General features: G+C 47.2%; 4 long non-coding RNA genes across 4 annotated transcripts in view; 2 read left to right on the top strand and 2 right to left on the bottom strand.

Moving 5' to 3' along the window:
* The window catches only part of LOC123380345, a 111,220-nt gene that overhangs the window by 29,286 nt on the left and 65,789 nt on the right, over positions 1 to 16,145 (bottom strand). The window lies entirely within an intron of this gene.
* Positions 18 to 5,660, top strand: LOC123380346. Its single transcript, XR_006585956.1, has 2 exons — positions 18 to 1,533; positions 3,625 to 5,660. It is a non-coding gene; the product is annotated as an uncharacterized LOC123380346 (long non-coding RNA).
* Positions 4,530 to 6,846, bottom strand: LOC123380343. Its single transcript, XR_006585953.1, has 3 exons — positions 6,705 to 6,846; positions 4,886 to 6,584; positions 4,530 to 4,783 (listed from the first exon to the last, which is right to left on the bottom strand). It is a non-coding gene; the product is annotated as an uncharacterized LOC123380343 (long non-coding RNA).
* Positions 7,484 to 15,359, top strand: LOC123380342. Its single transcript, XR_006585952.1, has 2 exons — positions 7,484 to 7,617; positions 11,449 to 15,359. It is a non-coding gene; the product is annotated as an uncharacterized LOC123380342 (long non-coding RNA).

Raw genomic sequence — 16,145 nt, forward strand, 5'->3', positions numbered from 1 at the left:
TATGCAACAACAAACAAATAATCAGAACAGTCAGATAAGTGGTGCAAAACAGACAGTTAATAAGCGGCAGCATTCAGACTCAAACTTGGGACTGCTTGATTTTAAAGTGTCACGATCTTTTCATGATATTATATTGGTTTAAAAAAAAAAAAAGAAGATTGACACGTGCCTGCAGCTCCAGGAAGAGCTAGACTGGAGAGGTAAATTAAGTCCGTTGGACAGTGGGATCCTGAGATAAGCAGAGGGCCAGGCCCTCATGGAGAAACCGTGTATTCTATCTCTACCTGCCGTGGCCCCTCCGGGGGAGCTGCAGAGTGACTGCCCTTCCCCCGAAAGGTCTTTCCCATTAAGCAGATTGCACTTAGGAACACCCGCCCAGGAGCGCTCCAGCTGATTTAAGCATCTTTGCTTTTAATTTTTGGTACCTTTCAGAGGGAAAGAGAAAAATAAGGTTAGTTTCCTGAAGTGTAATTGTTTCGGGCAGTTATTTATTAATGAAAGGGAACAACATGTCAACAAAGCCCGGGTTTAGCTGTAGAACTAATGTTAGCCAAGGCGCAGGCTATAAGATAGGTAAGCCTGCTGTCAGTCTGCATTTGTCCAGCTCCATGATCACCTATTAATTACTTGTGTTCCTGCCCCAGCTGGGGGACAGTCTCTGCTGCCTCCCCCTTGAGGGCTGCTGAGCTCCAGGGGTGGGGAGGCACCCTCTCTGACACGGTTCTCCTTACGGAGTTGTGTGGGCCTTGGCGAGTCCTCCAAGGTTCTGAAGACTCACTCTGGGCCTGTGCCCCAGGGTGGTGGCAGGATAAGGCCAACAGCTTCCTCTGTGGAAGAAGTGGGGTGTGGAACTTTGACCTGGGTTGTCGGTGAGTTGCGTGAACGTGTTGTATTTGGAGTCAGTGAGACCGTGGGGGACTGTTTTAAGTTTCCTCGTGTATAAACAGGGGAGGAGGATGATAGGACATCCCTCACAGGATAGAAGGATCGAATGTGGTAATGCACATGGAAACTTGTGCAACACAAAGCATGCTACAAATCGTGTGCACGTGCACATGTGTGCAGGCGGGCCTGTGAGTTTGGTCAAGGTGGAGTAACACTCATGGGGAAGACCCAAGGAAACGAAGTAATTGACCTGAAGAATCCTCTCGCCTGGAAATTAGAAAGGTGTATGTCAGGGATGCTCATGACAACATCTTTTTCAGCAAAAATTTCAACAAAACTCTCGTCTAATAGTAGTTTAGACTCATGAAGGCATTAATAATTCCTTTGCTGGGCTGATCCACTGCTCTGTGCTGTCACCAAGGTGTTGGGCACTCCACTATCCTTGACGTGTTGGTTTTCTGCCCTCACACTCACCCCCTCATTACCATGGAATGGCTAGCAGCTTCTCACTCAAGACAGGAAGAAAGAAGGGGCTTCATAAGCTGTATCTCTCCATTTTCCCTTGGAAAGCAATTTTTTTTTTCCCCAGAAACCCCTGTCCAAAATTGGTCCCATGGCTACTCAGATTGTATGAGGACCCATAAGGAAGTAAGTATATGTCCTTTTTAAAAAAAAAAAAAAAATCATGAATAGCAGGAAGAGGGCAAGAGAGAAGGGGTTAGAAATGGTGTCTGAGTGGCTCAGTCGGTTGAACGTCCGACTTTGACTCAGGTCACGATCTCACGGTTTGTGGGTTCAAGCCCCACATGAAGCTCTGTGCTGACAGCTCAGAGCCTGGAGCCTGCTTCGGATTCTGTGTCTCCCTTTTTCTTTGCCTGTCCCCTGCTTGTTCTTTGTCTCTCTCTCTCAAAAATAAACACACATTAAAAAAAAATGGCTAAGTTAGCTAATCAATGGGCCTTCCAAAAGGCGTCAGAAGCACAGATGTTAGAGCAGGAAGGGGCCTTGGAGACGGACTGATGTAGCCCCAGAGAGGTTATTACTTGTCTGAAGTCACAAATTAAGTGGCAGACACTACAGTGCTTAGAAGGGGGCATAAATGGATTACTTCCATGTTTCACATGGATTATGAGGCATTTGAGAAAAAGTCCCTTATATGGAATAGCCTGGAAACCTAGGGTTTCAAAACATATCTGTAGTTTTTTTCTAAATAGTTATGTGGTTTTCTAGGATACAGAGATAAATTAAGTTACAGAGATAAAAAGGAAAATGGAGGGTATTGGCCGTCTAGATCTGTCTGTTTGTGGCTGCAGAGGTTTAAGACGAGCAAGTTCAGGGGGACCCAGAAAGCCATGTACCAACTCTTTACTATACAGCCATAAAACATCACACAGTGTGGAGAGGCTGAGGGGGCTGAGACAGCCAAGGGGGTTAATTCAGGCTCAGCAAATATTTGGTGTGTGCCCATCCTTTGCCCAGAGCCAAATTAGAGCCTGTGGTAGATATAGAATAAGTGCTATTCAATTCAATTCATTTTGACCCAACAAACACCTACCGAGTGTGCTTGTTCCAGGCATGATAAATATATAAACATAAATAAATGATGCTTTCCCTCCAAGTGCTCCCAAATAGAATGGACAATAACACAGGCATCTCACTGAAATGCTATAAAATACTTACTATAATACAGACACGAACCAAAAACCAATGGAGCTCTGTGGACCCAACAAGAGGGGCACTTTGAACGACCATTCATTCCAGAGTCCCACAGAACAGAAAAGAGATTGAGAGCACGATGCCATCAGACTCTCTAGAATGGAGAAACTGATAGGCCAAACATTCCAGGCTGGTGAACATGAGAAGTTCAGATAACACTATGGAAGCTAAGAGGAGTCACCAGGACTGGATCTGCTTGAAGAAGACCTGGGGTAGTGGACCTCACACGGGAGACCTGGAAGATGGTCCATGGAGGAAGAATACTGGGAGGGATGAGTGAAGTGTTGCAGGCTGAGCCAAGAGAAAGAGGTGGGAATGTGTGTGATATATTTGGAAGCCTGGCCTAATGCAAAAGGACCCAAGGGCAACCTCTTTCTTCCTTCTCTCCAAGCTCCCAGTCACCAAGGTCCAAAGGATTTTCTTATATTTCTTTAAAAAATTTTTTTAAATGTTTATTTATTTTTGAAGGAAAGAGAGACAGAGTGTGAGTGGGGGAGGGGCAGAGAGAGAGGGAGACACAGAATCTGAAGCAGGCTCTGGCTCTGGGCTGTCAGCACAGAGCCCGATGCGGGGCTCGAACTCACAAGCTGTGAGATCATGACCTGAGCTGAAGTGGGACGCCCAACCGACTGAGCCACCCAGGCACCCCTTCTTATATATCTTATATGGTCCCAAGCAGAGGTATTCCTCCTGGCCAAAGAAGCCCACCCTTTAAGTGCATTCTGAAGAGAGAGGCAGAGTGGTCAGCAAACACTCGAGGCTTGAATGCTGGAGGTCATGGGTGGCCCACTTCAATTTTGGTCTCAAATCTGGGAATTCGTAAAAGACTGATTCTAATCTCTCCCTACCCCACACAGCACCCCCAGAAGGACAGGGTGAAAAACCAGAAAGTTACAATTTTTTCCAATCACGGGGCTGGGCGGGGAGGGGGGGTGGGCATGCCATTGCCATTCCAGGGGGCAATCCACCTCTAAAGAGTTGTTCAAAATTCGATGTTCATACCCTTTTCTATGTTATCTCTAGATTTCTCCTTTCAAGGCATTTCAAGATAAAGGAAGCTCATGAAAAGTTCCAGATAAAGATGCAGGATGCTGAAGAATCAATAACATTTATTGAGTGCTTACTAAGTGCCAGGCACTGTTCTAAATGTTTTACATGCAAAGCTCACTTAACAGGGAGAAGGTCCTGCTGCCGGGACAGCCAAGCCCCCATAGGCCGCTCCACATACTTCTGTGCAGGCTGACAAAATGCAAGAAGGTACCTGTGCAAACATGGCTTTTAATCATGGTCAGGAAGACACGTGACCACTGGGTCCATTTCAATGACTTCATCCATTCTGCTCAACCTCCTGACTCTGCCCCTATTGCTATTTTGACATTCATTCACATACTAGCCAAAGCTTTCCTGTCCCCACTACCTCCATGTAGGCTGCAGCTGGATAAACCATCACTTACACCCATTTTCTGGAAAGCTCTTCTTTGGGCAAGTGCTCATTGAGTTTCTGAGAAAAGCTGCCATGGGGGCCAGCATACCACCTAGGGAAGAAACCCATCAGCAAGGACAGGCTCGGAGCTCCCCAGAACAGCGTATGATTGTCATAATGTCATGTTGGAGGAACGATAACCTTACCCTGCTTAAAGAGAAACCTCTTGCGTGTCACCAACAATCATGCAAACTAGACTCTTAAAATGAGATTAGGTCAAAGTACAACCAATCAAAGCGGGAGTCTCCGTCGCTCTATGACTTCATTTAAAGTTTCAGTGCCAGCAGGAAGAAGAAAGAAATCAATATTACATTTTCTTCATCATCAATTTTGCTTTTTGCTAAATGAAAATGCTTTCATTCCCTCCCTGGTTCCTTCCACCATGGAAGATGTTCCTTGTCTCCCCCCCCACTCTCCCCCGTTACTATCTTCACCCCCATCCTGTTATGCCATGTAGGACAGTGCCGTACGTGTGCCTTTTTGGACTAAGCACTTAAGAGTATTGCAGAGGATGTCATCTTAATTCACCAAAGATTTGCGAGTATGACAGTCCTCGCTCAGCTGGCCTTCCTGCTGCAGCTGGGCTCTGACCGTGTTCTGCTCTACGGATGGAGCGTGGATAACTTACTCCAAACAGCTCTTGAGGCCCCAAGGGCACATCCCCCCTCAATGCCCTGTGCCAGGCTGTAGTACCAGACCCTGTAGAAGGGAATTTGATAGGCAAGGCGAGCCCTTCTTGGATTCATTCACGGGCTTGGGTTACAGAAGCAGCAAAGGGACCTCATTATAAGATGTTCTCACCTGCTCCGTTACAGAAGAACTGTAAGGCTTTTGCTGAACAACACAGTGGTCTCGTTCCCACAGTGGTCCCCACAGCAGTGGCCTTCAAGGGCTCTCAACCAGCTCCCACTCTATTGGCGCTAAGATGTTCCCCATCCAGGACTTGACTCACTCGGCAGTATTTGCGAAGAGAGACAGAAACAAGAATTTTGCAATAGAGGAAGGAAAAATAATACAAGTCCACGGGGCTGGAAACTCATTTCCTGAGGAGTAGAAACACATCGCATGCTCTCTGGGACTCACCGAGCTCCAGGAAGCTCGACCAGTCACTTAATAAGTCATTGAGGACGTGTGGTTTAATTAACTCGCCCAAAATTCCTCCTTTCCCTTTCTCACTTTTGCTATTAATATTTTTCGATATCTGATAATGCAGTGTAGTTAATTCTTTCTGGCTTTATAATGAACACTGCCATAATGAAAAAGGTTAGCAGTGCTTCAGGCAGCTTTTAATTATCCAGCCGAGCAGGTAAAAGCACTTTATTCTTCTCTTTTTTTCCCCTTACTTAGCAATTAATGGAGGAGCTCAGTGGCACTCACTGTACCTTTTTTGTTTTCTAATGGATGATGCGGCACGGAGCAGGGAGGCCTTACTGTACCCCTGTTACTACCAAGTGCAAACGCTGGATATTGCACTGCTGCGATTCAGGTCTCTGGTTTGCGGGGCGGAAGCAATTCTGCTGCCGGCTGAAGGCTTCTCTAATTAAAAAGCCGAGTTACCTGGAGTTGTTGCTACCAATTCCCTGTCTCGCAGTTTCCTTTCTTTGCATCTGCACCCAGAGCCCTCCAGAATGCTTTTATAGGCCAGGTGGCCTTGCTTTATGGCAGACATTTTCCTGGTTCTACTCAATTGGGCCACCTTCCTTCTATCCTCCCTGCCCGCCACGGTGAACAACAGCCTTGGGATTGTTCTCCTTACTTTATGGACGGGGAAACTGAGGCCCAAGGAGGTTGTCTGCTTGGCCAAGAGCCCTTCCTTCCGTGCTTAATGACGCCCATCCTCGAGCTAACTGTGATACCCCCCTTATAGGAGGAAAGAGTTTAAAAATTATGTGAGCTGCTTCGAAGTTTACTAATCCATAAAGTCACAGGGAGCAGATTTTTATTACAGGTGGAATTATTTGCATGATTCCTCTTCATTAGGCAACAATATAAAACAAAACAAAAAAATTGTTCAAGGAGCGTATGTCACATCTTTCTGTGGGTTGAGAAAGGCTGACTGTCCCACAGACTGCATATTCTGGTCCCTTTAGAGGGGCTGGACGAAGCTTTATGAGAGTCCAGGGCCTTCTGAAGAAGAAGGGATAGATAGAGACCCCACACCCTCTAAGGTCTAGAGTGGGGACAATCTCAAGGTGTACCCATGGTCCTGTGCAAAGTCTATCTGAAGGGAGGGATGCCAGAAGCATAAGGCAGGAATATCCCAGGGATCAAGGGCAACCAGAGCTAGTGATCTGGGCTTGACCCCAAACTGCTGGGTTTCTGGAATGGGCCAGGAGCTACACTTGCCTGGCAATGTACGCTGGGAATGAGGACCGGCATCTGAGAAATGAAGAGAGATCACTGTTAGGGCAGGAGCCCTTTGGAAGGTGGTTTACGATGTGACATCACTCAGGGTACTTGTCTAATTGTCTCTGTTTTCCAATATCTCTTTAGGGATAAGCTTTGAGAAAAGGGGAGATAAAAGGTAAATTTTGGAGCATCATTTGTGCCAAATATTCGCTCTATTCTCTTCCAACCCACATTCTAGGTTCACAAACTTCCGGCCAGAAAAAAATCTCACCAGTGCCCACTGTGGCAATAGGACTTGAACATTGAACTCATCAGATCCTTGTTACACCCCATGAGGTTTTGGCTGCTTGTGGTCCTCTTCATGTCATCTTAACTTAGTTGGGGTTAAAATTATCCCTCACTTTTATTGCCAGTGCAAACTTTAAGCAGTAGCAGTGGCAGTGTTGGATATGGAAACTTGTCTATAGGCAGCAAGAAATGGTCAGACCTCCAAATCTACCAGGCTCAATAGCCACCTGAGTTTTAGGGAGAATTCTAGAATATTACCTTGCAGCTCAGCGCAGGTCCCATTGTGACCTCACGCCCACAGGGCTGGGTTAGACTAGTCTTGAGCTACCAACATGACAGGCTGGTGGAGAGAGCTCACCTTCCAGTCCTCCACTCAACATCTGGGGACAGAATTGGCCCCAGGGGACTCCATTTCACAGAGGTTCTTGGGCAACTTGGGGGAGGGTTGGTAGCTTGAGGATATGCTGGCTTTTCTTTAAGTACTCAAGTTGATGATATCTGTCAAAACACTTATTTTATATTTGAAAAGCACTTTGAAGTTTTCAAAACAATTGCAGAACCATTATCACACCTGATTCAAGTAACACTTTCAAGTGTCATGAAAATACTCCCCATTTTACAGATGAAAAAGTCAGAGCAACAGAGGTCACTTCCCTCTTTAGAGCGGTGTTTCTTAAGAAAAGGTGGTTCTGCCCCCCAGGGAATATGTGGAAATGTTCTGAGATATTTTAACTCCTGGGTGGCAGGGGAGATGCCGTGCTACTGGCATCTAGTGGGTAGAGGCCAGAGATGCTGTTAAACATCTTGTAATGCACAAGACAGCCCCCCAAGACAATTATCTGGCCAAAAGTATTGACAGCCTGGAACTGGAGAAACCCTGATCTAATGGCATGCAGGTAATGGACGGAAGAGCTGGTGATTTTTTTTTCGACTAAAAAACAATTTTTAAAGTTTATTTACTTTTGGGAGAGAGAGAGAAAGGGAGAGAGTGAACGAGTCAGGGAGGGGCAGAGAACGAGGGAGAGAGAGAGAATCCCAGGCAGGCTTCGTGCTATCAGCACAGAGCCTGAAGCAGAGCTCAAACTCATGAATGGTGAGATCATGACCTGAGCCAAAATCAAGAGTCAGACGCTTTCCTGACAGAGCCACCCAGGCACCCCAAGAGTCAGTGATTTTTAAAGTTGATGTCACACTAAATTCATAATGTGCCATCTGTTGAATATTTACCGAGTACTGTTCTGAGGGTTTCATACCCATCAGCTCAATCATCAAAACGATCCTGAGTGGCAGGAGTTATTACTCTACTTTCAAATGAGGAGATCGAGACTCAGAGGGGTCAATTAAGTTGTCAAGGGGCACATGGCAGAATGAACAGCAGAACTGGTGTTCTCTTATTCCTGGACTACTCCTGCTTCCACTTTCCTGGCTCCCTGCAGCATGACATAGACAGGAAACTCCCTACCTGATGAGCACCATGCCCAGAATGACTATTCCTTATAGGCTTACATGGTCAGGATTGTCAGAGAGAGTGAGTTTCAAGAACATCGTCTCCTCCTTATTCTTTCAAGCATACAAGTCAAGATTCAGGGAGCACAATGGCTCATTGACATACACTCCTTCTCCCCTCTTACACCTATGGCACAATCCTTGACATGCATCCACATCATTCATTCACTTATTCATATACTCACTCTAAAATATTTATCAAGGGTTGAGGACACTAAGAGGAAAGAAATATATGCTGTCTCTATTCCCAAGTTACTGACAGTCTATTGGGTCAGACAAGCCTAAAAAAAAAGCATTATATTACAATGTGTGTAGTGCAGTGATAGAAATACGGCCAAGTTGTCACAGGAGCATAGAAAAGGGGGCCCTAACCAGCCTCGGGGGACTGGGAGTCATACAAGCCTTCCAGGAAGTCATCGCTGAGAGAGGTCTTAAAGGCTGAGATGGAATTCATCAAATATGGAAGGGGAGAAGAGAGGACAGGGACACAGAGTCTGGAAGGCCTAGAGCTTCATGGAAATACAGGTGGTCCCAGGTTACCGGAATGCCAGTCACAAAGCAGGGAATGGAGATGGAGAAGTGGGCTACAGCCTGAAAGCGGGGTTGTAAATGCTAGGGAGACACTGAGGAGGGGAATGCATTCTAATTCTCAGGTTACAAACTCTTAGGGAGAAGCCACTGTGTATTTCAGATCAGATTGTACTTCAATCCGTGTGGAAGACAGCTTCGAGGGATTCCAGGCAGGAGGCAGGGGGGTCAGCCAGGAGGAGTTCAGGCCAAGAGCCTAAACCAGAGTTGGAAAAGGAGGGGATGAGTTAAAAAGTGTTTGGGAGGTAAAGTCAGAAGAATTGGGTGTCTGGATCTAGGAACGAATGGAAAAGGGTAAGATATGTTTGACATTGTTGCCTGAGTGGTTTGTGGGGCATTCAGGCAGATCTCTGTCCAGTGGACCGCTGGCCATACAGGTCTGAACTTGGAGGGAAAGAGATGGGTTGGAGATACAGATTTGGGAGTCGTCAGCAGAAGGGTCAGAGTTACAACAAGGGAAATCGGTTGAGCAAATTGGCCTGACTACCCTCCCCAGTCCGTCAATCTGTGACCAAAGTGCTGGGCAGATGTACAAACGTGGCTGTTGGGAGCCCACCCATGGAGGAGAGTATTTAAAGATGGTAGGAGGGCATTTTCAAAAGTCATTGCAAGCTAAATAAACAGCTCCAAAGAAGGCAGTTGCCTCTTGGCAATCAACCTCGACATTCCTACTCAAGATAAACATCATACACAGGCTCAGTGGGAAGCTATATTTTTCCCTCTCCCATTATGAAAAGAATGGCTGTTGTCTTGGACACAAAGCCAACAGTTCACCAACCCTACAGTCTCTGCTGGCTTAGACTTGAACTATTCCTCAACCGGGTCAATATTCACTGCAGGGCCATGAACCATGGGAGACCCTACCTGGAATCCAGACTCCTGTCCAAGACTGAAAGTCACTGGATCTCCCACGTCATTCCTCTATTGGCTATGTCATAGTCCTTCCTACATGGCAGGATATGTATATGTATGCAGTCCCATGGTCCCCACATGACTGGGAACATGCGAGCATACTCATCCCTCCCCCCTTCCTAGTACCGCACATACTTAGAGTTAGAAAAACATGTCCTTCCATATCAACACCTGGCACCTGGTATAAAATAAATCCAGACTTAGTAATTATCCTAGGACTTCGCAGCGTTTTCTTCTGACCAGTGTTGAAGGCTGGTGCCAGTCACCATAACTAGGTGTGAATTAACGCAACAGCATCCGAGCCGCAGAGCCTCCTGGGCTTGTGTTTGAAACACAGAGCTGTATTTTAGAGCCGTGGATAAAGTTCATTAATAGGTGTGAGCACAGTTCTCAAAGGGCAGTTCTGCCATATTTCCAGTCACTGTTCAGAATTCTCATTAGCCAATTACTCTGCTCCCGTCCTTCTAGCTCCCGCGGTAATGTGTATCTTAAAGCCCCTGGTAAGACACAGCATGTTTTAAATGTACCTTAATGTATTGGAAATGCACGAGTCCCCTTCGGGTTTATATATCTTAACCACTGGCCAATTTTGCAAAGTTATAAATAAATGTTACAGGCATCAGCTGCAGTAGTAGAATCAGCTGGGGATATTTAAAAGCCAGTCTAAAGTCTAACTTACCTCTAAATCTGAGATATAAAGCAGGGTAAGCAAAGCAGGTAGGAATATGCAGATAATTTCCTGGTAATAAAATCAACAACCTTGACATTGGAAACGAGATTGAGCGGGAATAGGGCTGGTGGGGGCAGCAGCTTGGTTGAATTAGCAAGTATTTCTGTACAGGTGACTGTGCTGGGCATTGTGGGGATATAGAACACAGAACATCATCACAGTTCTGGCCATCAAAGGGTTTATAAACAGGCACACGGTGATGAGATAAGGTCCTAGGTAACAGAGAGTTTGAGGGGAATGACACTACAGAAGGAGAAAATGTTATGGGGACCAAATTGGGAGGGTTCAGAAAGGAGTTCTTTGAAGATCTGACATTTAGAAAGTCACCACAGCCAAGGGAATAGGGGAAGGAAGACAGGAGGAAGACAGAAGAGGATTGTCCGGAGATCTGCCGGACAATCAGATGGGAGTTTGACTCCAGGCTCCCTAAGGTCAAGATCCCCATCACATTGACCTTGTTCTCTTCCATAGCATGTAAGGATAGGCTACTGAGTACCTGGTAATCTTCAAGTGCTGTACTGTTTTATATGCATATGTATTTTATTTACTATTCAGCAAACCCTAAATACAGAGTTTTATTATTCCCATTTTACAGATAGGGAAACCAAGGCTTTGGGTGGTTAAGCAATGTGTTCAAGGCTACACAGCTAGAAGTAAAGTGTCCTGACTTCCCAACAGAGTTCCTGGTACACAATAAGTTTTCAATATATAATAGTTAAGTAAATGTGTGGGTTTATGGATAGGCGAAGGAAGAATGGATGGATGGATCGACCAATGACAGGTGGACAAGTACACAGTAGAACTAAGGTGTCTGGAAGAGATGGAGAGGTCAGGCAGGGGAAAGGGGGTTAGGGGAAAAGCAAGTGGCCCTTAGAAAGCCAGGTTGACTCTGTGGTGTGCTAATTTTAATGGGGGGGTGGGGAGGAGAATCAGAGGGGAGGCCAGACAACTGCTGAGACTACCTTTCCTCTGCTACTGAATTCATCCACAGGCTCTTCCATGAAAAGACTGAGCTTCTGGTGGATCATCATTTGTATTACTTACTGGGGCCTGTGTAAGCAGTGAACCAAGGATCGGGTGCCTGATTCCCAAATCTGCCTTCACGAGTAACTTGCCAGTGAACTTGAGCGTCTCATTCTCCATCTGCCCGGTGCAGTGATGATGCTTGCCAAGCAGTCTCACAGGGTTCTGTTCTTTATCCTGTGCCTGAGGTTGGACCCGAGGAAAATTAGCCCACCTCTTTGCTTCTCGGATACCTCGGAACGATTAGCCCTGAATATAGGAGCTGTACGCCTTAGAAATGGGAGTAGACCCTGGGCCCTTCTAGATTGTTTCTAGAAATAGGCTCAGTCTTCAGATGCAGGCCTCACCAGAGCCCTTCCTTGGCAGCCTGCCTGTCCCGGTAGGGGAAGTGGTCCCTGGGAGAGGGAGCTAGTCTCGGAGACAGTTTGTCTGCCTTCTCTCCGAAGCTTCCTGTGTATGGGAAATGAATAGATCCCATGCACACCCTCCCTCCTTGGCAGGCTACTCCTTGCCCTCCCTGTGAGGTTCCAGGAGCCCGTGACATTATCTGCAAACTCCCATGAGAGGCTCCAGACCATGGCCGTGAGCCCCGAGAATGATGAATATGCAGGAAGGGACGGTGTGCCAGACAGGGAAGCCAGGGCTGGGCGGGGGCAACCATGCAGGGCGAGGGAGCCAGGGCTGGACTGGTGGGGAGGGGCTCCCAGGGTCCGAGCACCCTTGGAGAGGGCCCCATCACTGGCAGGCCCATTTGCCCTCCTAAAGAGCTAGAAGCTGCCATTTGTACGTCCGCATTCTCCAGAGCTGTGGACTCTGGAGTCTTAGAAATCCTCCTGGCGGCTGAGCCTCCCACTGGCCGCAATTAACCTGTTCAATACTAGGTCAGCAACTTTGCAGAGGATGTTTGCTGATGGCATTCTACTGGGTGCACTGGTACTGTTGACTCCGGTCCACAGAAAGCCTGACACGTCCCTTGTGGCAGACGAAAGCTAGGAGCAAATTCTGCCTGCATCACAGAATCCTTAGGCTGAGTGTGACATTTGGAGGTCACCTGGTCCATCCCTGTGCCTGCAGGCAGGCCTGGACATAAACCGGCCTAGACAGATGAGAATCTGTTCTCTCTCTCTGCCTTCAAAAACCTAAGGACATTTCATGTATCCCTTAGTGTCCAATATCCCTCAGCCCTGAGACTGTTCCTAGAGCTCATCTGTATTCCAGGGGTTCTCTGATAGGTGTCTCAAGGCAGAGGTGAGGAACAACCCATCGTGTGCTGTATGCAGTGGGTGCTACAGTGTGTTCCCACGGGCTTCTCAGAGCCCACCATGCACACGTCTCTCTTCCAACTCAGGGTTCCGTGATATCACGTTGGTAGTTTGTGGTCAGCCACGGGACAAGTATTTACACCACGGAAATTGGCAAACACTGCCAATGAGGAGCAGCCTTTTCCCCCCAGAGGACAAGTTGCTCAACATTCGCTAGCACACAACTAGTTGTATACAGCAATACTCCTGCACAGAACTTGGGTAACAGTCATCCTCTGTACCCTTCACCTTAGTGTCTTGAAGCTCCCTCACTGGCGGGACCATAATTTCCCCGGAGCAGAGGCTGTGCCTTGCAGGGGACTTTTTTTCCAGCAGCTTGCATGGTGCCCGTTTGCCAAAGGAATGAAGGACACATATCAAATCATCAGGCTGAGTGGCTGTGGGTTTTCGTTGTCTTAGGACTCATGCACTCACACTGTTTGAGTCAGATTGGCCAAACAGGAGGTACATTTATCTGACTTGACTTCAGAGTTGTACCATTTAATTCAAGCAGGATTAATGAAACATCTACTCTATGCTCACCCTGTCCTAGGCTCTGGAGCCCGGGAGAAGGGGAAGTTTATGGGCACCAGCGTCCCATCCCTCCTATTCTCAAATGACTTACACTTTGATTTGGAAGATAGGCATACGAGCAGACAGTTAGAAATCAATAGAGATATCTTTGAAGGTTGTGCCTGATGGATTTGGGGTGGTCATAAAACACAGCAGTAAGAACATGGGACACTGGGGTCAGGTTGCCTGTGTTCGAATTCCATTAGTAGTTATGTGACCTTGGAAGGCTTAACACCCCCGGCCTTGCCACCCCCCCACTCCCACAACTCAGATTCCTCATTCTAAGGATATAATGAGATCTATCTCATAGAGGAGTTATCAGAGTCAGTGCATTCATGTTTAGAAACCACTTAGCACATTGCCTCGGATACAGCGGGTATAAAATATATAGTAGTTATTATTTGTATCTTACAGTCTAATGGCCTCTTTTTAAAAATGAATACATTGAGGCCCAGGAGTGGGAAAATGACTATTCGCCAATTAGTGGCAGGCCTGAGATTAGCAGCAGTAACTAACTTTATCGATATAGGGGAAGGGACACGCCACAGTAACAAATCTATCCCCAATCTCTATGCCTTTGCACAATAAATGTGACTGTCCGTGCAAAGGCAGAGGCAGACAAGGCGACCCTGCCCCATTCTGTAGCTGCACCTGCTGGAGCCCATGGTCTCCAAGGCCACCGCAGCAGGGGCAGACAGAGGTGGAGGAGGTGTGCCAGCTGCTTTGGCCAGTCCATTGGTCAGAACCAGTTACGTGGCCCCCGCCCAAGAGTGTCTGGGGGCGCAGCCTGACGTGAGGTTATTTGGTGAACACAGCGCATGCCACGCTAACAGTACAGAAGATATCCCAAGGTGGCATATGATTAAGTGCTTAATAGTGGACAGATACTCTGTGCGACAGTCTGTGATTAAGTAGCCCGGTGAGGGGTACATACAAGTGCGGCAGCAGATTAGGGAAGGGGCAGATAAGGAAGGACAAGAGGGCTGAGCATCATTTGCTGAAGAACTAGCACTAGCTCAGCACTCTAGCACTAGAACAAGACCTAAAGGGCGGGTAGAACCAGGAGCTGCAGAGAGGAGGGGTCCCCCCTCAAAGCGGCATCTCCTGCAGTGGTGATCCTGCTGTCGACCCCCCAGTCACCAGGAGTCGCGGTGGAGGCAGAAGGAGGTGGGCCCTGATCGCTGGCAACTCCCCAGACCTCAGGCTCCTGGAGAAACTAGCACAGAGCTCAGCTTCCTTCGTAGGTCCTGAAATAAAGGCTTCCCGGTGGAGCACAGTGTGGTAGAAAGAGGGCTGGGTGCAGAATCAACAAATGCAGATTTCCTGTTGTTCCCACTTCCGCCTCTGACTCCTGTGTGACTTTGCACAGCCTCTCCACCTCTCTGGGCTGCGGTCCTTATTGGTGAGATGCAGAGTTCCCTCAGGCCCTTGACAGATCTGATTCTCCAGGACTCTGGGCTTCTCGCAGCCAGCGTTTATAGGATTAACTGGGGGTTAAATATTTGGAGGGCTAGTCTGGGGCTCTCCTCTGGGGGAAAGATCCAAAGAGGAAAGGAATTCGCCAGGGCTCTGGCCGCTTAGAGGGTGAACAGGACGGAACATGGCGTACGCAAATCTTTGGTGAGGGGCCAACCTTCCATCAGAACGGAGCCGGGATACAGAGGCAGCCCCGGAAGCTGGGCCCAGCCGCATAAATCTTAGCACTGGCATATCAATCAGTCAGTTCAATCGGCTACAATACTTTTTTCTTTTGGAAATAAATAAAGATGAAGGCAAGAGATACCACCCAAAGAGGAAACCCCAGAGCAGTGTGGATAGTCACATGGCCACCGAATCCCGGAGCCGGACTCTGATTAATGGAGCAGGCTGGCTTTGATAAATCAGGTACCTCCATCCAGTGGGTTTAGGCTCTTGTTTTCTAAATGGGAACTTAATGCTGTTCACTCATTCATAGGTAGGATGCTGTGTCAGAAAGTTAATATATAAATCTGTTATTTACAAGGGTCTCCACATTTGTTTCTTAAAAAACAAACTTATAAATCATAGACATCTCAAATAGAAACTTTTCTGGCATAAATTGTCACCCTCTTCCTATAAATCTCACATGTGCAATCCTTCCTGATCTGTTAGACTTCCACATTTGGTGCGGGATCAGGACTGGAAGTGCTGGGAGCTGGGAGGAGGATGCAGGGAACATGGCAATAGTCTGTTCCTTCTTTTGCCTTGGACTCCTTTTATCTATCTATCTATCTATCTATCTATCTATTTATTTATTTATTTAATAGCCTATCTGGCTCTGAGAGTACATTGATTTAAAAAAAAAAAAAGTTTCAAGTCAACCAAATATGCAAGAGGGGTAGATTCTGGAGCTGTTGGGTAGGGCAATTTCCTGGAGAGTTTCCTGGGGGCACACAGGCCTCCACACCAGGCCAAGCTGTCATCCCACATTAACGCTTCTGGTGCCGGCAGCCCAGGGCCACTAAAGTGTCTGCCCAGAGCAAGCTCCTTCTCCCCCTGAAAAGGCCAGAAATGTCCCCCCTCACCCATCCCTTTCCTTTCTGCCTCTATTCCTTTAGGGAGCCCCCTCCTCCAGGAAGTCTTCTCTAACTAGAACTGCATATTGCTGAACACATTAGGATCTATGTTAGCTAATGGCAACAGCAACAACAAGGCAGACACTCTATCAGAGCATGAAGTGAAAAAAGAAGCTTGTGTCTTTAGGGATCACTTCATGCTCGTATGTGTAGATCTTCGTTGACTTACAATGGGGTTATGCCCCAATAAACGCGTA

Source organism: Felis catus, chromosome D1 (genome assembly GCF_018350175.1).
Source record: "Felis catus isolate Fca126 chromosome D1, F.catus_Fca126_mat1.0, whole genome shotgun sequence".
Classification (NCBI taxonomy): Eukaryota; Metazoa; Chordata; class Mammalia; order Carnivora; family Felidae; genus Felis; species Felis catus.